This window comes from Hyperoodon ampullatus (assembly GCF_949752795.1).
Source record: "Hyperoodon ampullatus genome assembly, chromosome: 1".
Lineage (NCBI taxonomy): Eukaryota > Metazoa > Chordata > Mammalia > Artiodactyla > Ziphiidae > Hyperoodon > Hyperoodon ampullatus.
In genome coordinates this window covers 115,478,463-115,504,498 of record NC_136914.1, presented here as the reverse complement: position 1 = coordinate 115,504,498, position 26,036 = coordinate 115,478,463, and positions in this window count along the sequence as shown.

Genomic DNA, 26,036 nt, shown 5'->3' with positions numbered 1-26,036 from the left:
ATAATGCACGTTCACTGAAGAGTATTAGGAAATTTAAGACAGAATATATAAGTGTAATAATTGTCCATTAATTATCCTCCCAGAGATAATTGTAACAAATATTTATGTATTTTTTCCCCAATATTTTTCTATATATGCCCACATGCATATATTAAAAATGTCATTACTACATTTTAAAAACACCTAGCAAATATTGATACTATAATAAAATTTCCCATATTAATAAAAACTTGTTATAGTAATTGTTTAAGTATTGCACAATATTCAGGTGTATGGATAAAAAACGTTATTTTAAAATATTTTCACATTTTTAGGAAAAAAGACATCTCTTGTTTATCAACATATTTAATTACTAGTACAGTTGAACATTTTGCATGCTTTTGGTTTTTAATTTCTTTTTTATTTATACGTGCTTTTTATATACTTATGATATTATAAAATTGTATCACTTGATTTTTTCAAAAATTTATTTTGAATTTAAAGTTTGTTTAAATATATTGGCATAAATTTATGTGATCAACCATCTCCTTTTTTCAATGGCTTTTTTCCATGCTTTTCATCTTAGAGAGCCTTTGTCATCATGATATTAATGTTGCAATTTCCTCATCTCTGTGGCTTGAGAGTTGTTCTCAATAATCTAATTTCTAAAGTTATTAGCTATGTGACGTTTACCAAATAATATAACTCTCAGTGCTTCAGTTTCCTCATATGTGAAATATACACATCATTATTAACTCTCTCATGTAGTAAATCTGAATTTTACATGAAAGTATACATGTAAAGCATGGAAAAGGGCACTGACCACAGAATGAGTATTCAGTCAGCGTTAGCTCTTATTATTTTTCAGATTTAACACCTGAAGTTATTTTTCTCAATAAATAGTTTCAGCATTATTCATTGAACACTTCCATCTCACATGATTTTTATTTCATATTTTTAAACATTTAAATTTTATTCATGCATATGTATGCACATCATTAATGTTATTTCTTTATTATGTAGATTATTGTATACAAAAAATATTGGTCAACAAATTGTGCTAATCTATTCCATTAATTAATGGAAAGGAAGTATTTCATTTGTATTAATTAAGATAGGCAAAATTATGCTTGCATAAAAAAAGTTACCTATGACAATAAAAAGTTTATTTCTTGCACCCACTACATGTCAAATATACATTGTCACAGTGCTCTGAACATTATAATCACTTAGGAACCCAGGCTGATGGAGCTCCATCTTTTTTTTTTTTTAACATCTTTATTGGACTTTAATTGCTTTACAATGGTGTGTTAGTTTCTGCTTTATAACAAGTGAATCAGTTATACATATACATATATCCCCATATCTCTTCCCTCTTGCGTCTCCCTCCCTCCCACCCTCCCTGTCCCACCCCTCTAGGTGGTCACAAAGCACCGAGATGATCTCCCTGTGCTATGTGGCTGCTTCCCGCTAGCTATCTATTTTACATATGGTGGTGTATATATTTCCATGCTACTCTCTCACTTTGTCCCAGCTTACCCTTCCCCATCCCCATATCCTCAAGTCCATTCTCTAGTAGGTCTGTGTGTTTATTCCTGTCTTGCCCCTAGGTTCTTCATGATCTTTTTTTTTCTTCTTAGATTCCATATGTATGTGTTAGCATACGGTATTTGTTTTTCTCTTTCTGACTTCACTCTGTATGACAGACTCTAGGTCCATCCACCTCACTACAAATAACTCAATTTCATTCCCTTTTATGGCTGAGTAATATTCCATTGTATATATGTGCCATATCTTCTTTATCCATTCATCTGTTGATGGACACTTAGGTTGCTTCCATGTCCTGGCTATTGTAAATAGAGCTGCAATGAACATTGTGGTACATGATTCTTTTTCAATTATGGTTTTCTCAGGGTATATGCCCAGTAGTGGGATGGCTGGGTCATATGGTAGTTTTATTTTTAGTTTTTTAAGGAACCTCCATACTGTTCTCCATAGTGGCTGTATCAATTTACATACCCACGAACAGTGCAAGAGGGTTCCCCTTTCTCCACACCCTCTCCAGCATTTATTGTTTCTAGATTTTTTGATGATGGCCATTCTGACCGGTGTGAGATGATATCTCATTGTAGTTTTTTTTTTTTTTTTTTTTTTGCGGTGTGCGGGCCTCTCACTGTTGTGGCCTCTCCCGTAGCGGAGCACAGGCTCCGGACGCGCAGGCTCAGCGGCCATAGCTCACAGGCCCAGCCACTCCGCAGCATGTGGGATCTTCCCAGACCGGGGCACGAACCCGTGTCCCCTGCATCGGCAGGCGGACTCTCAACCACTGCGCCACCAGGGAAGCCCTCATTGTAGTTTTGATTTGCATTTCTCTAATGATTAATTATGTTGAGCATTCTTTCATGTGGCAATCTGTATATATTCTTTGGAGAAATGTCTATTTAGGTCTTCTGCCCATTTTTGGATTGGGTTGTTTGTTTTTTTAGATATTGAGCTGCATGAGCAGCTTGTAAATTTTGGAGATTAATCCTTTGTCAGTTGCTTCATTTGCAAATATTTTCTCCCATTTTGAGGGTTGTCTTTTCGTCTTGTTTATGGTTTCCTCATCCTCAATGGTGAAACACTGAAACCGTTTCTACTAAGATCAGGAACCAGACAAGGTTGCCCACTCTCACCACTGTTATTCAAGATAGTTTTGGAAGTTTTAGCCACAGCCATCAGAGAAGAAAAAGAAATAAAAGGAATCCAAATTGGAAAAGCAGTAAAGCTGTCACTATTTGCAGATGACATGATGCTATACATAGAGAATCCTAAAGATGCTGCCAGAAAACTACTAGAACTAATCAATAAATTTGGTAAAGTAGCAGGATACAAAATTAATGCACAGAAATCTCTTGCATTCCTATTCACTAATGATGAAAATTCTGAAAGAGAAATTAAGGAAACACCCCCATTTACCATTGCAACAAAAAGAATAAAATATCTAGGAATAAACCTACCTAAGGAGACAAAAGACCTGTATGCAGAAAATTATATGACACTGATGAAAGAAATTAATGATGATACAAATAGATGGGGAGCTCAGTCTTTAAATGAACTTTTATAATCACCTCAGTAGGATGAAGGGAACATGATGAATCAAAACCTGGTCCTTGGGCTTCCCTGGTGGCACAGTGGTTGACAGTCTGCCTGCCGATGCAGGGGACACGGGTTCTTGCCCCCGTCCAGGAAGATCCCACATGCCATGGAGCGGCTGGGCCCGTGAGCCATGGCTGCTGAGCCTGCGCGTCCGGAGCCTGTGCTCCGCAATGGGAGAGGCCACAACAGTGAGAGGCCCGCATACCGCAAAAAAACCAAAAAACAAAAAACTGGTCCTGTAAACTTCCACTGATGACACACATCACTTTTCCTCACATTTCATTGGACAAAACATGCCACATGGCCACAAATATTTAAAATAAAGTTAGAAAGTAATGTTCAACTATATGTCTGGAATATTTATGAGCAGTTATATTAAATAATATACCATCTTACTGTTTTTCAAAATGTTTATCTATTCATTCCTTATTGCTTTTCCAGAAAAAAAGTGAATCATTTTCCAAAATTCCGATGACTCTTTCATTCATATCACATTAAACATACACTTGAGAAGAATTTTTAGCCCAGGTTTTATAATTCATTTCAAAGGTTTTGAATAAAAGTTTTTATATAAAAGTTTTATAATTCATTTCAAAAATGCTTCTCTCCTCAAAAGTGTCTTACATATTTCTTCATGCATTTAATCTCACAACCTTGTGTTTACAGCTACATTGAGAGAGAACAATCTCTTTATCTATTATGTTTTCTAATTAGTTATGGGTAATAAACTTGAAAGCCATTAATTCTTATAGATTTAGGTTATCCCTGTCAAACAACAAATTTGCTAATAAATTGTAAACTTTTCCTTTGATTCTCCTGGAATTTGTTATAATTATTCTTTTGGCATACAGTCATGTTATTTGCAATAGTGATAATTTGTATACCTTTCCAGTTCAAGCTATATATTAATATCTGTGTTTTCTTCTTGCATTAATCTCAAATTTTAAGCAATGTAAAATGTGTAATGGAAAGAAAAAAATACATTCTAATGTAACAATCACTACAGATAATTTTGTCCTCTATATGCAATAGATGGCAAAACTACTGTTATGAAGGAAATACATGTCTCTTCTGTTTCCTTCTTGCCACCAGTAGTTCAGGTGATATGAACATGTCTCTGCTTCTACCTGAATAGATGGCCAACAGGCACATGAAAAGATGCTCAGCATCACTAGTCATCAGTGAAATGCAAATCAAAACCACAGTGAGATATCACCTCACACATGTCAGAATGGTTACCATCAAAAAGACACAAGTAACAAATGTTGGCTAAGATGTGGAGGAAAGGGAACCCTCCTGCACTGTTGGTAGTAGTGTAAATTGGTGCAGCCACTGTGGAAAACAGTATGGAGGTTTCTCAAGTAATTAAAAATAGAACTGCATATGATCCAGCAATTCTACTTCTGGGTATTTTCCCAAAGAAAACAAAACCACTAATTCAACAAAGATATATACACCCCTCTTTTCATTGAAGCCTTATCCACAATAGCCAAGATATGGAAGCAACCTAAGTGCCCATCAATAAATAAATGAATAAAGAAGATGTGACATATGTATGAAATATTACTTAGCCATAGAAAAGAATGAAACCTTGCCATTTGCTACATCATGGATGGACCTAGAGGACATTATGCTAAGTGCAATAAGTCAGACAGAGAAGGACAAATACTGTATGATTTCACTTATATGTTGAATCTAAAAAACAAAATAAATGAACAAACATAATGAAATAGAAATAAAGTTATAGATACAGAGAACAAACAGGTGGCAGCCAGAGGGAAGAGGTGGGAGGAGGAGAGAAACAGGTGAGGGAGATTAAGAGGAACAAATTTGTAGGTGCACAATAAATGAGTCATGGGAATGAAAATGTACAGAGTGGGGAATATAGTCAATAATAATGTAATATCTTTGTATAGTAACAGGTGATAAGTAGGCTTATTGTGGTGATCATTTTGTAATGTATAGAAATATCAAATCACTACGTTGTACACCAGCAAGTAACATAGTGTTACTATGTCAATTATATCTTTAAAAAAACCTGACCAAACAAACAGGCATACTCATAGAAAAAGAGATCAGATTTGTGGTTACCAGAGGTAGGGGGTTGGGGAGGAGGAATTGGATGATGGTGGTCAAAAAGTACAAACTTCCAGTTATAAGATAAATAAATACTAAGGTTATATGTACAGCATGATTAATATGGTTAACACTTCAGTATGTTATATATGAAAGTTGTTAACAGTAAACAACTTTCTGAGTTTTCATCAGAAAGAAAAAATATTTTTTCTTTAATTTTGTATCTGTATGAGATGATGGATGTTCACTGAACTTATTGTGGTCATTTCACAATGTATGTAAGTCAAATCATTATGCTGTATACCTTAAACTTACACAGTGCTATATGTCAACTATGTTTAATAAAACTGGAAGAAAAAAGTATTTGTGATTCTATTAGTAACAAATCAAGATGCACTGCTGTTACTGTTGTAGTTTGTTGACAGTCACAATTGAAAGAAATGATAAATTTTGGTTGCAGGTTAGTGAAAATAACCCATACATATGCATGACACTACTGAATTCTGGTTTTTGGACCTTAGATTAAGAACCCATGTTGTAGTAGATCAAATGAGAATGGTTGAGGTTGGAAATATGATGTGCTTAGTACCTACTAAACTGGACATCAAACCTGTTTCCTTTGAGAATGCTTCAGGTAGGTATTTAGGATTTTAGAGAATTAATAAATGTAGGAACAGCCCACAAGATTCTAAAATACATTGCTTTCCTTGAAAAAAATTCCTTTAAATTAACTATGTAACACTTTTACCTGAACATAAGCATAACAATGCATTAATAATCACAAACAACTTATTGGCAAGAAAGAAATACAGTAGCAGTTCTATGAGCCATTGTCTAGAAGACTTAGTAGAATGCGTGATGCATCATATAGAAATTTGCCTTTTTTTTCTCACCTATTAGAAAATAAAGGTGTATTGTAGAGAGGGGACCCCCTAATCAAATTTATTCCACAGATTTCCAGAGCATAAAATGTGGTCAATTTCATTCTCAATTACAACCCAAAACACAGGCTAATTCAATTGTATTAAGAGTTTATACTTATTTAAGTATTTTGTGGGTGGCATCATTTCTTTTATAATATAACAAAATCATTGCCATATGGAGGAAGGTTAATATAATACCTTTACATGTTTTTGTTGTTAACCATTGAAAACTAATTTGAGGAAAATCTATGTAGTGAGAGTGGACTTTTTAAAATTACTTTTAATGCCCAGGATTAAATGCTAAGAGAAGGTAAAATTATATTTTATTTTAAATTTCAATTACATGCTTTCTAACAGAAAATAAACTATGCTATATTTAGTGCTGTAATTAGGAACTAAATTATTATCTTTTCTTACTGATTTTGATGCAAGGCAAGGCTCCTTGCCACAAAAAGAAAAAAGTTCCTCTGTTAAGATCGACTAAAAGACTCTTCTTCTCACACTGCTCTTGGGTGCTCATTTTGCACATTATCACTATTTATATGCACAGAATAAATGCTTTTCTTTATCCAAGTAGAAACATTAGTAAAATATACATTTACTGTTAGAAGAAACAATAGTGATAAAATTTCAATGTTCAGTGAGTTGAGTTCTGCAATTTTGAAATTTCTTATTGCAAATATTACATAGATAAGGTTATTAAATATAAATGTTAAAATATGTTAAAAATAGTATCCGTCTGCCTCCAGTGTGACTATACTTCCCAAAAACTATAAGCTAAGGTCAACTACCTAATGGGACCACCTTGTAAATCAAACCAAGTATTATGAGAAGAAGGAAGGATAAATGCTCGGCAAAACACAAAAAGTCTCCCATATCCCAAATGTGAAGTCTTTAAAGAAAGACCTTCACTAATGTTTCAGAACCTCCATTGCATACCCAACCAGATGGTGTGCAGTGGGAGTACATGGAGTTAGAAAAAGACACCGATCTTACCTGCAGGAAACATACAGTCCAGCTGGGAAACACGTCACATGGTCGAAACTTGGCTTCTGGACAGTCCTTACTAAATATTAGACCAGAACTAAGGAATGGGGACATATTATGAAGGATCAGAAGAATATCTGGTGTTGGAAGAGATATCAAATAATATGCATGGTATATGCAAATTTAAGAAAACATACATGACTTTAATTTCAAGGCAGGAGGGAACAATGACACTGGGAAGCCCAGATTCTGGGGCTGATCAAATGCCTTGTTTAAACAGCTTAGCAAGGTCCCAGACCTGGTATATAACTGTAGCAGGGGATTGTACTAGATCTCAATAGATTCATCAATCCACTATGAGGCAATAGTAATATCTCTCAAGGTAGCCCCATGGAAGAGAAGGCCTAGCTGTAGAACTTGGAGTTATGCAGTGGGATGGGTTTACTAAAGAAAGCTCTGAGTGTCGCCATTAAAACTCAGCATCTGGCGAAAAGTCTCTTTTGTACCATATGTGTGTAAATGCACTGTTCAACTCACATGCTGCAGGGTGTTTCCTTGCATTCAGGCCAAGGCCATGCTTCTCCCAGGTTTCTGCCATCAATGATAGAGACTGACAGAAGTACTAGTGTTGGCCTATTGCTATAGTATATGGAATTCTCTAATGAAGGCCTTTGAGTCAAGAGTACTCATGGGTCTGGTTGAAACAGTCTTAGAACTGAGCTATAGTGTGCGACTCTTGCTAACTAATCTGCTCTCCTTACCACTCTCCTTTCACAGGTATCAGATATGTATCATAGTCTGCAGACTCTCCTTACCTATTTGTATTCCTTCTCTTTAATCCATCACAGGCATTTCTCCTAATAAATCTCTTGAATGTCTAATCTCATTTTAGCATCTGCTTGTTAGAGGCCCTATACTAACACCAGAACCTATATTTAGATTATCCACTTCTTTCTCTTTCTTAATTACCTGCACTACTTTAAGGTTTCATTTATTCTTACCAAATTGTCTATCCAGTATTTGAACTTCCTCCACCCTGCCAGCCTTTATTTCTCTGCTTTCATTCTTGCTCTCACCCATTCTTTCCTTCACACTCCTGATTATTTGGTTTTATGCCTACTTTTCTGACTTTCCTTTAGGAAAACATTGCTGATTTCTTAATGGCCTACCTTCAGTGGTGCCCTGGTAAATGTTTAACAATAGACTCTCAGGGGAAAAAACCCTAATTTGTAGCAATTGTCTATTTCCATTGCATGAAGACCCCCACCATGATCAATTTCAAAATGTCAACATACGTTAATGAAAATCAGTTGGGAAGAGATGTACCCAATTAGCTAATGTAAGCCTGTACAAGCTGACTGTGACACAACACTGCCCACCTCCCTTCTCAACCCATCCATATTCTAGTCTCCATATGCTGGAAAAATCCTTTGCATGAATACTTTGTCTTCTATCTATCCTGGACAGCAACAATGTTGGACAGTGATATAGGTGTGGATCATAGGTTCCAGGATATCAAAATTCTTTTTTTTTTTTTCCTGCTTCTGGCATGCTTCTGGATATCATAACTGAATTTTCAGGGCAAGAAGGTTATTAGTATTATGCAGTATACTTTGTTCCTGATTGACATAATAAGAAAAACTTGGGAAGTACATTTTTAAAGTTACCATACATGAAAATATTGGTAAATATGAGACTGCAAGTCAGGTAAGGCTTGAAATCTGTGATAAATCTAAAACTGCTAACCATTGCTAAAAAGCCACGACATTAATTGTACAGCTATTTTTAAAATGGCCTTTTTTCATGTTACGAGACCCTTTGCAAATATCATGGTGAGAAAGAAAACGAGAATGTGAAGAAATAAGGGGAAAATGAATTAATATGATAATTAGAATAATGAAACTGATAGTTTCTCTCATGAAGAGAAAGGGACAGACTGTCATTTCAGTTGGCATTAACTTCCCCCAACAGCTACTGGAGATGAATATAAGAGCTTTCTTGATAGAAATACATTAATCTTCCCCCATTCTCTGAGGAATGAATTTGAGCAGAGTTCCTAACTCTGGGTTTTTAAAGTTGAGAAACTTAAGGTCATGGAAATTAATTGCCTTGTTCCCACATTGCCCAACCTGATTCCAGCAGAATTAGCATTTATCTTGCCAGAATGAGTACTACAAAATATATTTTCCTTGTAAATCTTTAGGCTCTTCCTCTTCCTAAACCAACATTACTGAAATATATTTCTCAAAAAGCAAGACATTTTGCAGATTCAAAAATTTTAAACATTGTTCCATTCTTTTAGTCACCTAGGGATAAAAATACAGTTATTTTTGTCCCTTTCATCATCATATTTAATCCATTGCCTACTCATGCAGAGTTTACGTCTGCAATATTTATAAAATGATACCTATCATTTTACTGCTTATTAGTTTTTATGACAATAATCTCTATATTAGTGCTTTCTCTTTTGTAAGAGGAAGTATAGCAAAGTACTCAAGAATATAAGCATTGGATTTTGTACAGCAAAGGAAACCATAAACAAGACGAAAAGACAACCCTCAGAATGGGAGAAAATATTTACAAATGAATCAACGGACGAAGGATTAATCTCCAAAATATATAAACAGCTCATGCAGCTCAATATTAAAAAAACAAACAACCCAATCCAAAAATGGGCAGAAGACCTAAATAGACATTTCTCCAAAGAAGACATACAGATGGCCAAGAAGCACATGAAAAGCTGCTCAACATCACTAATTATTAGAGAAATGTGAATCAAAACTACAATGAGGTATCACCTCACACCAGTTAGAATGGGCATCATCAGAAAATCTACAAACAACAAATGCTGGAGAGTGTGGAGAAAAGGGAACCCTCTTGCACTGTTGGTGGGAATGTAAATTGATAGAGCCACTATGGAGAACAGTATGGAGGTTCCTTAAAAAACTAAAAATAGATCTACCATATGACCCAGCAATCCCACTACTGGGCATATACCCAGAGAAAACCATAATTCAAAAAGACACATGCACTCCAATGTTCATTGCAGCACTATTTACAATAGCCAGGTCATGGAAGCAACCTAAATGCCCATCGACAGACGAATGGATAAAGATGTGGTACATATATACAATGGAATATTACTCAGCCATAAAAAGGAACGAAATTGGGTCATTTGTTGAGACATGGATGGATCTAGAGACTGTCATACAGAGTGACGTAAGTCAGAAAGAGAAAAACAAATATCGTATATTAACGCATATATGTGGAACCTAGAAAAATGGTACAGATGAACTGGTTTGCAGGGCAGAAATTGAGACACAGATGTAGAGAACAAATGTATGGACACCAAGGGGGGAAAGCCATGGGGGGGTGGGGATGGTGGTGTGCTGAATTGGGAGATTGGGATTGACATGTATACACTGATGTGTATAAAATTGATGACTAATAAGAACCTGCTGTATAAAAAAATAAATTAAATTTAAAAAACGATAAAAAAAAGAATAAGCATTGGAGGCAGATTCTTTTTTTTTTTTTTTTTTTTTTGCTATACGTGGGCCTCTCACTGCTGTGGCCTCTCCCGTTGCGGAGCCCAGGCTCTGGATGCGCAGGCCCAGCGGCCATGGCTCACGGGCCCAGCCGCTCCACGGCATGTGGGATCCTCCCGGACCGGGGCACGAACCCGTGTCCCCTGCATCGGCAGGCGGACTCTCAACCACTGCGCAACCAGGGGAGCCCTGGAGGCAGATTCTTGGGTAGAAAAGTTGATGGCAACGTTTGGACTTGCTGATTAAGAGATGGACATGCATATCAGAGGTCCAGTGACAAAATGAGACCACAGTGTTGGCTCTTCCATTTACTGGTTTTGTGAGATTTAGAGATTTAACCTCTTTTTTTTTTTTGACTGTTGAATTTTATTTATTTATTTATTTTTGCTTTATAACAAATTTAATCAGTTATACATATACATATACATATGTTCCCATATCCCCTCCCTTTTGCGTCTCCCTCCCGCCCTCCCTATCCCACCCCTGCAGGCGGTCACAAAGCACCGAGCTGATCTCCCTGTGCTATGCGGCTGCTTCCCACTAGCTATCTACCTTACGTTTGGTAGTGTATATATGTCCATGCCGCTCTTTCACTTTGTCACAGCTTACCCTTCCCCCTCCCCATATCCTCAAGTCCATTCTCTAGTAGGTCTGTGTCTTTATTCCTGTCTTACCCCTATGTTCTTCATGACATTTTTTTTTCTTAAATTCCATATATATGTGTCAGCATACAGTATTTGTCTTTCTCTTTCTCACTTACTTCACTCTGTATGACAGACTCTAGGTCCATCCACCTCATTACAAATAGCTCAATTTCATTCTTTTTATGGCTGAGTAATATTCCATCATATATATGGACCACATCTTCTTTACCCATTCATCCGATGATGGACACTTAGGTTGTTTCCATGTCCGGGCTATTGTAAATAGGGCTGCTATGAACATTTTGGTACACGTCTCCTTTTGATTTATGGTTTTCTCAGGGTATATGCCCAGTAGTGGGATTGCTGGGTCATATGGTAGTTCTATTTGTAGTTTTTTAAGGAACCTCCATACTGTTCTCCATAGTGGCTGTACCAATTCACATTCCCACCAGCAGTGCAAGAGTGTTCCCTTTTCTCCACACCCTCTCCAGCATTTATTGTTTCTAGATTTTTTGATGATGGCCATTCTGACTGGTGTGAGATGATATCTCATTGTAGTTTTGATTTGCATTTCTCTAATGAGTAAAGATGTTGAGCATCCTTTCATGTGTTTGTTGGCAGTCTGTATATCTTCTGTGGAGAAATGTCTATTTAGGTCTTCTGCCCATTTTTGGATTGGGTTGTTTGTTTTTTTGTTATTGAGCTGCATGAGCTGCTTATAAATTTTGGAGATTAATCCTTTGTCAGTTGCTTCATTTGCAAATATTTTCTCCCATTCTGAGGGTTGTCTTTTGGTCTTGTTTATGGTTTCCTTTGCTGTGCAAAAGCTTTTAAGTTTCATTAGGTCCCATGTGTTTATTTTTGTCTTTATTTCCATTTCTCTAGGAGGTGGGTCAAAAAGGATCTTGCTGTGATTTATGTCATAGAGTGTTCTGCCTATGTTTTCCTCTAAGAGTTTGATAGTGTCTGGCCTTACATTTAGGTCTTTAATCCATTTTGAGTTTATTTTTGTGTATGGTGTTAGGGAGTGATCTAATCTCATACTTTTACATGTCCCTGTCCAGTTTTCCCAGCACCACTTATTGAAGAGACTGTCCTTTCTCCACTGTACATTCCTGCCTCCTTTATCAAAGATAAGGTGACCATATGTCCGTGGGTTTATCTCTGGGCTTTCTATCCTGTTCCATTGATCTATCTTTCTGTTTTTGTGCCAGTACCATACTGTCTTGATTACTGTAGCTTTGTAGTATAGTCTGAAGTCAGGGAGCCTGATTCCTCCAGCTCCATTTTTCGTTCTCAAGATTGCTTTGGCTATTCGGGGTCTTTTGTGTTTCCATACAAATTGTGAAATTTTTTGTTCTAGTTCTGTGAAAAACGCCAGTGGTAGTTTGATAGGGATTGCATTGAATCTGTAGATTGCTTTGGGTAGTAGAGTCATTTTCACAATGTTGATTCTTCCAATCCAAGAACATGGTACATCTCTCCATCTATTTGTATCATCTTTAATTTCTTTCATCAGTGTCTTATAATTTTCTGCATACAGGTCTTTTGTCTCCTTAGGTAGGTTTATTCCTAGATATTTTATGCTTTTTGTTGCAATGGTAAATGGGAGTGTTTCCTTGATTTCACTTTCAGATTTTTCATCATTAGTATATAGGAATGCCAGAGATTTCTGTGCATTAATTTTGTATCCTGCTACTTTACCAAATTCATTGATTAGCTCTAGTAGTTTTTCGGTAGCATCTTTAGGATTCTCTATGTATAGTATCATGTCATCTGCAAACAGTGACAGCTTTACTTCCTCTTTTCCAATTTGGATTCCTTTTATTTCCTTTTCTTCTCTGATTTCTGTGGCTAAAACTTCCAAAAGTATGTTGAATAAGAGTGGTGAGAGTGGGCAACCTTGTCTTGTTCCTGATCTTAGTGGAAATGGTTTCAGTTTTTCACCACTGAGGGCGATGCTGGCTGTGGGTTTGTCATATATGGCCTTTATTATGTTGAGGAAAGTTCCCTCTATGCCTACTTTCTGCAGGGTTTTTATCATAAATGGGTGTTCAATTTTGTCGAAAGCTTTCTCTGCATCTATTGAGATGATCATATGGTTTTTCTCCTTCAATTTGTTAATATGGTGTATCACGTTGATTGATTTTCATATATTGAAGAATCCTTGCATTCCTGGAATAAACCCCACTTGATCATGGTGTATGATCGTTTTAATGTGCTGTTGGATTCTGTTTCCTAGTATTTTGTTGAGGATTTTTGCATCTATGTTCATCAGTGATATTGGCCTGTAGTTTTCTTTCTTTGTGACATCCTTGCCTGGTTTTGGTATCAAGGTGATGGTGGCCTCGTAGAATGAGTTTGGGAGTGTTCCTCCCTCTGCTATATTTTGGAAGAGTTTGAGAAGGATAGGTGTTAGCTCTTCTCTAAATGCTTGATAGAATTCGCCTGTGAAGCTATCAGGTCCTGGGCTTTTGTTTGTTGGAAGATTTTTTATCACAGTTTCAATTTCAGTGCTTGTGATTGGTCTGTTCATATTTTCTATTTCTTCCTGATTCAGTCTTGTCAGGTTGTGCATTTCTAAGAATTTGTCCATTTCTTCCAGGTCGTCCATTTTATTGTCATAGAGTTGCTTATAGTAATCTCTCATGATCTTTTGTATTTCTGCAGTGTCAGTTGTTACTTCTCCTTTTTCATTTCTAATTCTATTGATTTGAGTCTTCTCCCTTTTTTTCTTGATGAGTCTGGCTAATGGTTTATCAATTGTTTATCTTCTCAAAGAACCAGCTTTTAGTTTTAGTGATCTTTGCTATTGTTTCCTTCATTTCTTTTTCATTTATTTCTGATCTGATTTTTATGATTTCTTTCCTTCTGCTAACTTTGGGATGTTTTTGTTCTTCTTTCTCTAATTGCTTTAGGTGCAAGGTTAGGTTGTTTATTCGAGATGTTTCCTGTTTCTTAAGGTGGGATTTTATTGCTATAAACTTCCCTCTTAGAACTGCTTTTGCTGCATCCCATAGGTTTTGGGTCGTCATGTCTCCATTGTCATTTGTTTCTAGGTATTTTTTAATTTCCTCTTTGATTTCTTCAGTGATCACTTCGTTATTAAGTAGTGTATTGTTTAGCCTCCATGTGTTTGTATTTTTTACAGCTCTTTTCCTGTAATTGATATCTAGTCTCATAGCATTGCGGTCGGAAAACATACTTGATACAATTTCAATTTTCTTAAATTTATCAAGGCTTGATTTGTGACCCAAGATATGATCTATCCTGGAGAATGTTCCATGAGCACTTGAGAAAAATGTGTATTCTGTTGTTTTTGGATGAAATGTCCTATAAATATCAATTAAGTCCATCTTGTTTAATGTATCATTTAAAGCTTGTTTTTCCTTATTTATTTTCATTTTGGATGATCTGTCCATTGGTGAAAGTGGGGTGTTAAAGTCCCCTACTATGATTGTGTTACTGTCGATTTCCCCTTTTATGGCTGTTAGTATTTGCCTTATGTATTGAGGTGCTTCTATGTTTGGTGCATAAATATTTACAATTGTTATATCTTCTTCTTGGGTCGATCCCTTGATCATTATGTAGTGTCCTTCTTTGTCTCTTGTAGTAGTCTTTATTTTAAAGTCTATTTTGTCTGATATGAGAATTGCTACTCCAGCTTTCTTTTGGTTTCCATTGGCATGGAATATCTTTTTCCATCCCCTTACTTTCAGTCTGTATGTGTCTCTAGGTCTGAAGTGGGTCTCTTGTAGACAGCATATATATGGGTCTTGTTTTTGTATCCATTCAGCCAATCTGTGTCTTTTGGTGGGAGCATTTAGTCCATTTACATTTAAGGTAATTATTGATATGTATGTTCCTATTCCCATTTCCTTAATTGTTTTGGGTTCGTTATTGTAGGTCTTTTCCTTCTGTTGTGTTTCTTGCCTAGAGAAGTTCCTTTAGCATTTGTTGTAAAGCTGGTTTGGTGGTGCTGAACTCTCTCAGCTTTTGCTTGTCTGTAAACGTTTTAATTTCTCCATCAAATCTGAATGAGATCCTTGCTGGGTAGAGTAATCTTGGTTGCAGGTTTTTCTCCTTCATCACTTTAATTATGTCCTGCCACTCCCTTCTGGCTTGTAGAGTTTCTGCTGAGAGATCAGCTGTTATCCTGATGGGGATTTCCTTGTGTGTTATTTGTTGTTTTTGTCTTGCTGCTTTTAATATGATTTCTTTGTGTTTAATTTTTGACAGTTTGATTAATATGTGTCTTGGTGTATTTCTCCTTGGATTTATTCTGTATGGGACTCTCTGTGCCTCCTGGACTTGATTAACTATTTCCTTTCCCATATTAGGGAAGTTTTCAACTATAATCTCTTCAAATATTTTCTCAGTCCCTTTCTTTTTCTCTTCTTCTTCTGGAACCCCTATAATTCGAATGTTGGTGCGTTTAATGTTGTCCCAGAGGTCTCTGAGACTGTCCTCTGTTCTTTTCATTCTTTTTTCTTTATTTTGCTCTGCAGCAGTTATTTCCACTATTTTATCTTCCACCTCACTTATCCGTTCTTCTGCCTCAGTTATTCTGCTATTGATCCCATCTAGAGTATTTTTTATTTCATTTATTGTGTTTTTAATTGATGCTCGATTCATCTTTAGTTCTTCTAGGTCCTTGTTAACTGTTTCTTGCATTTTGTCTATTCTATTTCCAAGATTTTGGATCTTGGAAATAGAATCTTGGATCATCTTTACCATCATTATTCTGAATTCTTTTTCAGGTAGACTTCCTATTACCTCTTCATTTGTTAGGTCTGGTGGGTTTTTATCTTGCTCCTTCTCCTGCTGTGTGTTTTTCTGTCTTCTCATTTTGCTTATGTTACTGTGTTTGGGGTCTCCTTTTTGCAGGCTGCAGGTTCGTAGTTCCCGTTGTTTTTGGTGTCTGTCCCCAGTGGCTAAGGTTGGTTTAGTGGGTTGTGTAGGCTTCCTGGTGGAGGGGACTAGTGCCTGTGTTCTGGTGGATGAGGCTGGATCTTGTCTTTCTCTTGGGCAGGTCCACGTCTGGTGGTGTGTTTTGGGGTGTCTGCGGACTTTTTATGATTTTAGGCCACCTCTCTGCTAATGGGTGGCGTTGTGTTCCTGTCTTGCTAGTTGTTTGGCATAGGGTGTCCAGCACTGTAGCTTGCTGGTCGTTGAGTGAAGCTGGGTGCTGGTGTTGAGATGGAGATCTCTGGAAGATTTTCGCCGTTTGATATTATGTGGAGCTGGGAGGTCTCTTGTGGACCAGTGTCCTGAAGTTGGCTCTCCCACCTCAGAGGCACAGCACTGACTCCTGGCTCCTCAATTTGGGATGATTTGTTGTCTATTCATGTATTCCACAGATGCAGGGTACATCAAGTTGATTGTGGAACTTTAATCCGCTGCTTCTGAGGCTGCTGGGAGAGGTTTCCCTTTCTCTTCTTTGTTCTCACAGCTCCTGGGTCTCAGCTTTGGATTTGGCCCCGCCTCTGCGTGTAGGTCGCCGGAGGGCGTCTGTTCTTCGCTCAGACAGGACAGGGTTAAAGGAGCAGCCTCTTCGGGGACTCTGGCTCACTCAGGCCGGGCAGGAGGGAGGGGCACGGAGTGCGGGGCGAGCCTGCAGCGGCAGAGGTCGGCGTGACGTTGCACCAGCCCGAGGTGCACCGTGCGTTCTCCCAGGGAAGCCGCCCCTGGATCCCGGGACCCCGGCAGTGGCGGGCTGCACAGGCTCCCGGAAGGGCGGTGTGGACAGTGACCTGCGCTCGCACACAGGCTTCTTGGCGGCGGCAGCAGCAGCCCCACCGTCCCACGCTCGTCTCTGGGCTCCGCGCTTTCAGCCGCGACTCGCGCCCGTCTGTGGAGCCCCTTTAAGCAGCGCTCTTAATCCCCTCTCCTCGCGCACCAGGAAACCAAGAGTGAAGAAAAAGTCTCTTGCCTCTTCGGCAGCTCCAGAGTTTTCCCGGACTTCCCCCCGGCTAGCTGTGGCACATTAGCCCCCTTCAGGCTGAGTTCTCGCCGCCAACCCCAGTCCTCTCCCTGCGCTCTGACCGAAGCCCGATCCTCAGCTTAAAGCGCCGCCCGCCCCGGCGGGCGAGCAGACAAGCCTCTCAGGCTGGTGAGTGCCGCTCGGCACCGCTCCTCTGTGCGGGAATCCCTCCGCTTTGCCCTACCCAGGTATGTGGGGAGTTTCTTGCCTTTTGGGAGGTCTGGGGTCTTCTGCCAGCGTTCAGTAGGTGTTCTGTAGGAGTTGTTCCACGTGTAGCTGTATTTCTGGTGTATCCGTAGGGAGGAAGGTGATCTCCGCGTCTTACTCTTCCACCATCTTACCCGGAAGTCAGAGATTTAACCTCTTTGATTCTTAATATTCTCATCCCTGAACATAACAATGATAAAAATAATGCCTATTTTAGAGAGCCATTGGAAGAGTAAAGGGGAATATGTATGTTAATTGCTTAGTACTTTTCCTAGCACTTAGTGAGAACTTAACAAATACTAGCTATTAGTGTTATATGTGAATAGGTAGTTGCTATTCATGAAGACCTCACACATTCTCTTCTGAACTGTTAACTCAGTGACCTCATATTGGTAGCTTGAAATTAGACATGGTGGGATATTTAATCACATAATACAAACAGTTTGGTTTTTGGTTTTGTTTTTCCTAGAGAGCCTACTGCTAAACATTTACTACCATACCACTGATGTTGGGTTTATTAATATTGTACTTTGATATAGTTGTTTTAAATAGGTTAAAGAAAAAACAATGGACAAATGAGTGAACAGGATGAGTTCTTACCTAGTACAAGTTGGCCGGGATATGAAGTAATTTCTCTAGCAGTAAGCTAGAAGTGAAAGATATACTTAGTTAATTGGTTGGAGCCTTCCTTTGACTTGGATTATGTTCAGATGTGTAATTCAAGAATCTGTTAAGCTTTGGTAGCCTGGGAGTTAGGTCCTCTTTAGTAGGTCACAACCTAAAGATGATGTTCATATTTTATATGCCACATATTTTATACTCTGTATCAACCTGCAGATGAGTCTTCAGTAAATTATTTCTTAATTGTTCCAATCTTGTCTCTTCTACGCTCTGCAGGCTGTGGAGAAGAAAACAGGTGTCCAGTCTTGGGTCAGAGAACAGAGGCAGAGTGGTGGCATTGGTTGTCCACTCTAGTTGTCTGAGTGGTCATCATGGGGACCCAAAGCGAAGGTAAACTTTGGGGAGGAAAGTTGTCTTCCATCTCTTCTAACAAGAAGATTCTCTTTCAAATACTGGCTTTTAGCTTTGTGCTTTATTTTTTACTAAGTATATTTTTCTTATACTGTCAACATCTTATTTCAGGCTATTTTTTAAACTTTCATCTTGTTTGTGTTGCAGTTGCCTCCTAAGTATATGTACAGCTTCTAATATTTTTCTGTTCTAATTCTCCTTATGCCAGCTTCTAAAAGAGAGATGAAGAGAGTGAAATAAAGAAAGACTGAAGTTTCTCATTAATTTGTGTTGTTTAAAATATGTTGTAGAAACTCATCTGTCTGGAATTCAAGAGCCATCTCAATATGGTTTTAGTCTGCCTTTCAGATTTGCCTCATATTACTCTGTCCCGTATACCATAAAGAGAAACTAAATTGAGCTATTTATTTATGGTACATGATTTGGACTTGTTAAAAAACAAAATTCAACCAAGTCAAATTTAAATATTTTATTGGCTTTATTCAGTGATTCATGAATCAAGCAGCATCTAATCTAGCAGATAGAAAGGAGCTCTGAGGAGCTGTAAAAAAAATGAAAGACTTTTATAGAAGTGAGTAGGAACAAGAAAGTTATACTGGGCAAAAAAAAAAGTGGATTGGTTATTGCAAGGTTACTTTCCTTTAGGGGATGGCAAGGGTATATCAGGCAGATTACCTCACTAGCACTGATTGGGTGAGTCCTGATTGACTGGTTTAAGACTCCATTTCTGAAAGAACTGAAACTGTCATTAAGTTTAGTTTTGGTTTGGTGATACTGAGCTTAGCATACATAAGTAACTCCATTTTGGGCCTGTTGTCTTGTTGGAAAAAATTAATAAACAGAAACTTCAGTTAAATAGAGTTGGGAGACCAGAATAGGGGGCTCTCACACCCTGGGCTTATACCAGAGCACAAAAGGAAGAAGAAAGATTGTTCTTTACTGGCAAGGACTCAGCCAATGAAAAACCATGAACTCTGTTTTCTAGAGCCCTCCCAACTTCCTTTTCCCCTCTGTAAAAGCATCTCCTTGCCTTGCCTTTCAGGGACTTGCACATGGCTCACCATGTTTGCAGAGCCTGAATTGCAGTTCTCTCCTGATCCCAAATAAAGCCATCTTTGCTGGAGAAATAATCTGGCAATCTATTTGTTTCAGTTCAACATCGTTAACAGACTTTTGTGTTTTGTGCAGTTTGTCAAGGCTATTCCTCTGCTTAGCCTACCGTTCACCATCTCTGCTTGTCACAGAATTCTACAATGTGTACCACACGTTTCATTGGTCCAACTGTACTTTCATCATTTTTTTAACATCTTTATTGGAGTATAATTGCTTTACATTGTTACGTTAGTTTCTGTTGTATAACAAAGTGAATCAGCTATACGTATACATATATCCCCATATCTCCTCCCTCTTGCGTCTCCCTCCCAGCCTCCCAATCCCACACCTCTAGGTGGTTACAAAGCACAGAGCTGATCTCGCTGTGCTATGCGGCTGCTTCCTACTAGCTATCTATTTTACATTTGGTAGTGTATATATGTCCATGCCACTCTCTCACTTCATCCCAGCTTCCCCTTCCCCCCGTCCCCGTGTCCTCAAGTCCATTCTCTACATCTGTGTCTTTATTCCTGTCCTGCCCCTAGGTTCTTCAGAACCAATTTTTTTTTTGTTGTTGTTTAGATTCCATATATATGTGTTAGCATACGGTATTTGTTTTTCTCTTTCTGACTTACTTCACTCTGTATGACAGACTCTAGGTCCATCCACCTCATTACAAATAACTCAATTTCGTTTCTTTTTGTGGCTGGGTAATATTCCATTGTATATATGTGCCACATTTCTTTATCCATTCATCTGTCGACGGACACTTAGGTTGCTTCCATGTCCTGGCTATTGTAAATAGTGCTGCAATGAACATTGTGGTACATGTCTCTTTTTGAATTATGGTTTTCTCAGGGTATATTCCCAGTAGTGGGATTGCTGGCTCATATGGTAGTTCTATTTTTAGTTTTTTTAAGGATCCTCCATACTGTTCTCCATAGTGGCTGTATCAATTTACATTCCCACCCACACATTTTAATCTCTGAAGACCCTTAACACTTTGTCACTTTGTAAACATTTGGCAACTGTTGCATTTGGTTTTGTATTATAGTTATTGGGGGACCGATTATATTTAGACATACAGATATGAGACAAGATGGAGGAACTCAGGATCCAGGAAATAGCACAACTGCCCTTTAAGACCAGAGAGATGATAAGAAAAAGAGTGAAACCAAAATTGACTCCAGACTGTGTGGAGAGTTGGATGGGTGGGCACAGAGTTCAGAGTATGTGGAATGCTCAGACGAGATGCAAGAAATGGTTGATACCAACATTTCTAAATGGGAGTGGAGAAAGGCAGGTAGCCTGTGACATTGAAGGTACAAGATAAGACAACCCTAGAGAAGCCAGTTATAATCAGAAAAATAACCAGGGCATAACTCCTGCCATAAAAGGGGATAGAAGAACCAGGCTGAATAAATGGGTGAAAATCAAAGTACGGCTCTTATAATTTCTATGTTCGGGCAAGCATGGCATCAAAGAGGACCAGGTGAGCTTTGATCAATGTGAGCACTCAAGGATAATTCCTGCAGGTGTACCTGGCTCTGATTCTTAGCAAAAACCTAGCAGTGTTGCCTGAGGTCAGATTTGAGAGGCCTAACTCAAGCCACACCCGAATAAAGGGGGAAGGAGAGGGTGGAATTAGGACTGAAGCTTTAATCTAATCACTGCCTCTGTCAGAATTATCTCAAGAACAAGAAGAGCCTGAGCCTACTAATGCTGATGCTGGAGGTAACTGGGCAGGAGACCTCTAGGCTGTGAGATTTTCTGAGTGGCAGATGATATGGAGGTAGGGCTGTGATACTTGATATTGATTTAGGTGTGTTTTGAACCAGTGGAGAGTAGCAGCTTGCCTCATTAGCATGTCTGTTGCTTAACGTATCTGAGACCTTGCATATAGAAGGTACTCAGAAAAATTAAGATTGGTCGTAGTATAGGCTATTATGGCAGAACATCTCTGTAGCACAGTTGAAACTCAAGATCTGGGTCTTGTGCCTTTTTTCTCCTCATCTAGAAAATGTGGATAATAGTTTTATATTATAAGGTTATTGTGAGACTTAAATGAGATAATTTATATAACAAAATAAAAATACATAGTAATTAGCAAGCAATCCATACAAGCTAGAGGTTATTTTGTCATTATTATTCATATCATCATCATCCTTTTAAAAAATTTGTATACTTTATAAAGTCCAATTACAGTAGAGGTGAGATGTTCCTCTTTTATTTTCTGTTCCACAGATTGAGAATATGATTGCTATTAATCATTCATAATAAATCTACACTTCAGTCAAAATTATTTGTCTCTTTGAGTTGTTTATAATAGGCAACCTGTATAGATTATACAAGATTTCAACCTTTTACGCTTGCTCTTTATAGACACTCACATCTATGTTGAATGTGGCATTTTTTCAATTAAATAAGAAAAAGTATAACATTTAAAGGTCGTATTGTTTATATCCTTAATAAATACAGTAAAATAAAATGCCGGTCTGAATATTTCATTAAGTAGCTAAGTTTGCTGGGCTGTCATTCTCAGAATTTAATTTAGAAGAAAACATCTACATTTTTCTTGGATGTTACATCTTATAAGTTGCAAATACTGACTGCAGCAAGTGAGTTTAATACAGAAAAATAATTAGAAAGCATAGCACTGTTGTTCCTGAAGGGGGGCAGCTCTGTTACAAAAAATATGTTAAAAAATAAACCTTCTTTTCTTGTGGACTAGAGTCAGTGGTCTTCAGAGCCTGGGGTTTATGCAAATATTTGGATGATTTTTAACTTGAAAGAGAATTGCTAAGTTACAAAATTTATCTCTAAAGAATATTCCCAGAGGCCTCTAACACAACTCATGTTATACAAATACCATGAGTTGGACAAAACTATCAGCATATTGCCAAATGTATATAAGCAGTTAGATTAAAAAATACTTACATAAAAATACTTTCTTATTACTAATATCATTTAATTTCAGAGTTCATCCAAGATTTCCAGATCAGTCTCTACAGCCTCCAGTATTGTTAGTACATTTGAGACAATTCACTCCAGTATAACTTGCTCAGAGGTGTTGTCTCAGAAACAAACATTTCCAATCCACTGGAATTTGTGTGTTGCAAAGTCTTGTCAAAGCTTGGGAGAATAATTGTATCTCCGTGAATGTGAAGCTATTCATTAAATTACTTATAATAATAGTAATAGAACCAATATTGATGAAAATGCTGATGATGAACACTGCAGTTTTTTATTTGAATGCTTATATGTACTAGGCTTTGTGTTAAGTGCTTTTTGTGTATTATCTCCTTTATTTAATCTTTACAATGCCTTATTTATTGAGTAATATTATTATTATTAGTTTGTTTAGGAAATATTCATTGAGTGTCTATATACCTCACACTCTTACATGTTGGAAATCTGGAGGTGAAAAAAATATACAAGTTTCCTGCCTTCATAGAGCATATGTTTTTGGGTTCATTAACACTCTGGATTCAAGAGTTTACATTTTATTATTTATATATCATTAGGTTCCTGAAACTCTCAAAGATTAGATAAGTTATCCAAGGTTGCACGTGGTGTGTGGTTTTTAGTGTCCTTCCCTTTCAGATGTGCTAAGGATCACTTTGCTTACAATTAGTATAGACAATTTTTTTTTTCTCTATGGGGTATGTGGAAATGGTAAATTTCAAAAAAGTACACACTATATCTTATAGCCCCTCCCATATTCCTGTATTTATGAATTAGCTTTTGCCTTTGCTTTATTTTTTATTTTAATGTAGTCAAGCTATTTCAACACTAAGTGCAAAACTTGCTGACTGGCTAAATATTGATTTTTTTAATTCTACACTTAATTTGTGCAACGAAATTATTTTTAAAATCATGACTGATATAAGCCTTTTCAAATTGAAATATTGAGATGAACACATACTTTCCTCTTTCCTTTAAAATGTTGAATTGAGTCGCATTAATTATTTTTCTAAAGTCAAACTGTCTTTGCTCTGGATGTACCACTACCAAATGATTCAGCTCACATCTCCTAAGTGTAAGAATATTATCCTGTAACCACAATATCATTATCAGGCCTTAGAGACTACCAATAATTCCATAACATCATATAGTATCTAGTATGGAATTTTTCACATTGTTGCAAATATTTTTCCTTCCCCTCAAGAGCAACTCAAGATTCTTACATTGTCTTTCATTGCTATGTTTTTTTCAATCTAGAAAAATATTTTTCTAGTTTTCTTTTTCTTTCTCTTCAGCTTTTATATTAATACCCAATACTGAAGACACTGGGTATGCATTTTTAATCATGATACAAACTCACACCCTAGGCCAGAGTCAACTTCCATCCCATAATGGTTAAGTAGAGTTTTTCTTTTCTCTCCTTTACAGACACTTTAGCTATATTTGGCTCCAATATGTATGTAGAAAGTACTTTTCCAGGTCATTTTGATAATGGGTCTAACTAAAGACTCATTGGTTGTGTTTGTGAATACATTCAAATTGCAGCTCCTAAAGCTTAAATCCAGTGTTGATGATCATGTGAGACTTTTGGCTTGATCGTCTGATCACCAAGGTTTGAGTACCCTCTTCTTTGATGAAGCTTTCACGATTTTTCATCTTTGGTTTGCATTCAACCAGATAATTTTTTTACATGTAAGTATTTTATCCAAGGCCTTCCCTGGCTGTCCAGCGGTTACGACTTCACCTTCCCTTGCAGGGCGTGCGGGTTCGATCCCTCGTCAGAGAGCTAAGATCCCACATGCCTTGCAGCCAAACAACCAAAACATAAAGCAAGTAATATTATAACAAATTCAATAAAGACTTTAAAAATGGTCCACATCAAAAAAATCTTTTAAAAGATTTGTTTAATAAACAAATGTTAATTTGCCATTCTTGTTTTTGTTAACCAAAAAAGTCATGCATCTTTTTTACATACTAATAGCCTATATTACCCCCACCCCACCCCCGCCCAGGAAAGATTGTATTCAGAACATATGGCTAGTGAGTTAAAGTGTTATAAACATTGGAGATCTATCAGTGTATTAAAACCACTACTGTAAGAATTTTGCATTTGTTATAGAATATAAATTTCTCTGAGGTTATAATGATTGTATAGCTTTTTAGCTGAAAGAGAACTTATTTGCCTAATCCCCTAATTTTCCATTAGAGGAAATTGAAGAATGGAAATGTGACTTGTGCTGGGTCACAAAGCTAATTAATGGCCCATAGCAGGAGATATTCCCAGGATGCTTGACTCCTAATCAAGTGTTCCTCTAAAGGGCAACCTGTACCAGATAATATAAAGTTCAACCCACATATATATGGTCAATTAATTTATTACAAAGGAGCCGGGAATATACAATTGAGAAAGGACAGTCTCTTCAATAAACAGTGTTAGGAAAACTAGACAGCCACATTCAAAAGACTCAAACTAGATCACTATCTTACATTATATACAAAAATTAATTCAAAATGAATTAAACACTTGAATGTAATACCTGAAGCCATAAATCTCCTAGAAGAACATATAGGCAGTAAGCTCCTTGACATCAGTCTTGGTGATGATTTTTTGGATTTGACACCAAAAGCAAAGGCAACAAAAGCAAAAATAAACAGTGTATCTACATCAAACTAAAAAGCTTCTGCACAGCAAAGGAAACCATCAACAAAATGAAAAGGCATCCTACCAAATGGGAGAAAATATTTGTAAATCATATATCTGATAAGGTTTTAATATCCAAAATATATAAAGAGCTCATACAACTCAGTATCAAAAAAACAATTTGATTAAAAAATGAGTAGAGAATCTGAATAGACATTCTTCCAAAGAAGACATACAGATAGACAACAGGCACATGAAAAGGTATTCAACATCACCAATCATCAGGGAAATGCAAATCAAAACCACAATGAGATATCATCTCACACCTGTTAGAATGGCTATTATCAAAAAGACAACAAATAACAAGTGTTGCAGAGAATGTGAAGAAAAGGTGAACGTGTGCACTGTTGGTGGGAATGTAAACTGGTGCAGCCTCTATGGAAAACAGAAAGGAGGTCCCTCAAAAAATTAAAAATAGGACTACCATATGATCCAGCCATTCTACATCTGGGCATTTATCTGAAGAAAATGAAACTACTAACTTAAAGATATATGCACCCCTAGGTCCATTACAGCATTATTTGCAATAGCCAAAAAAAACCAACCTAAGGGTCCATGGATGGAGGAATGGGTAAAAAAGATTGCCTCTCTGGCGGTCTGTCTATTTATGTATCTATCTATAAATATAGATAGATTATGGAATATTATTCAGCTCAAAAAAAGAATGGAATTTTTTTTTAACATCTTAATTGGAGTATAATTGCTTTACAATGGTGTGTTAGTTTCTGCTTTATAACAAAGTGAATCAGCTATACATATACA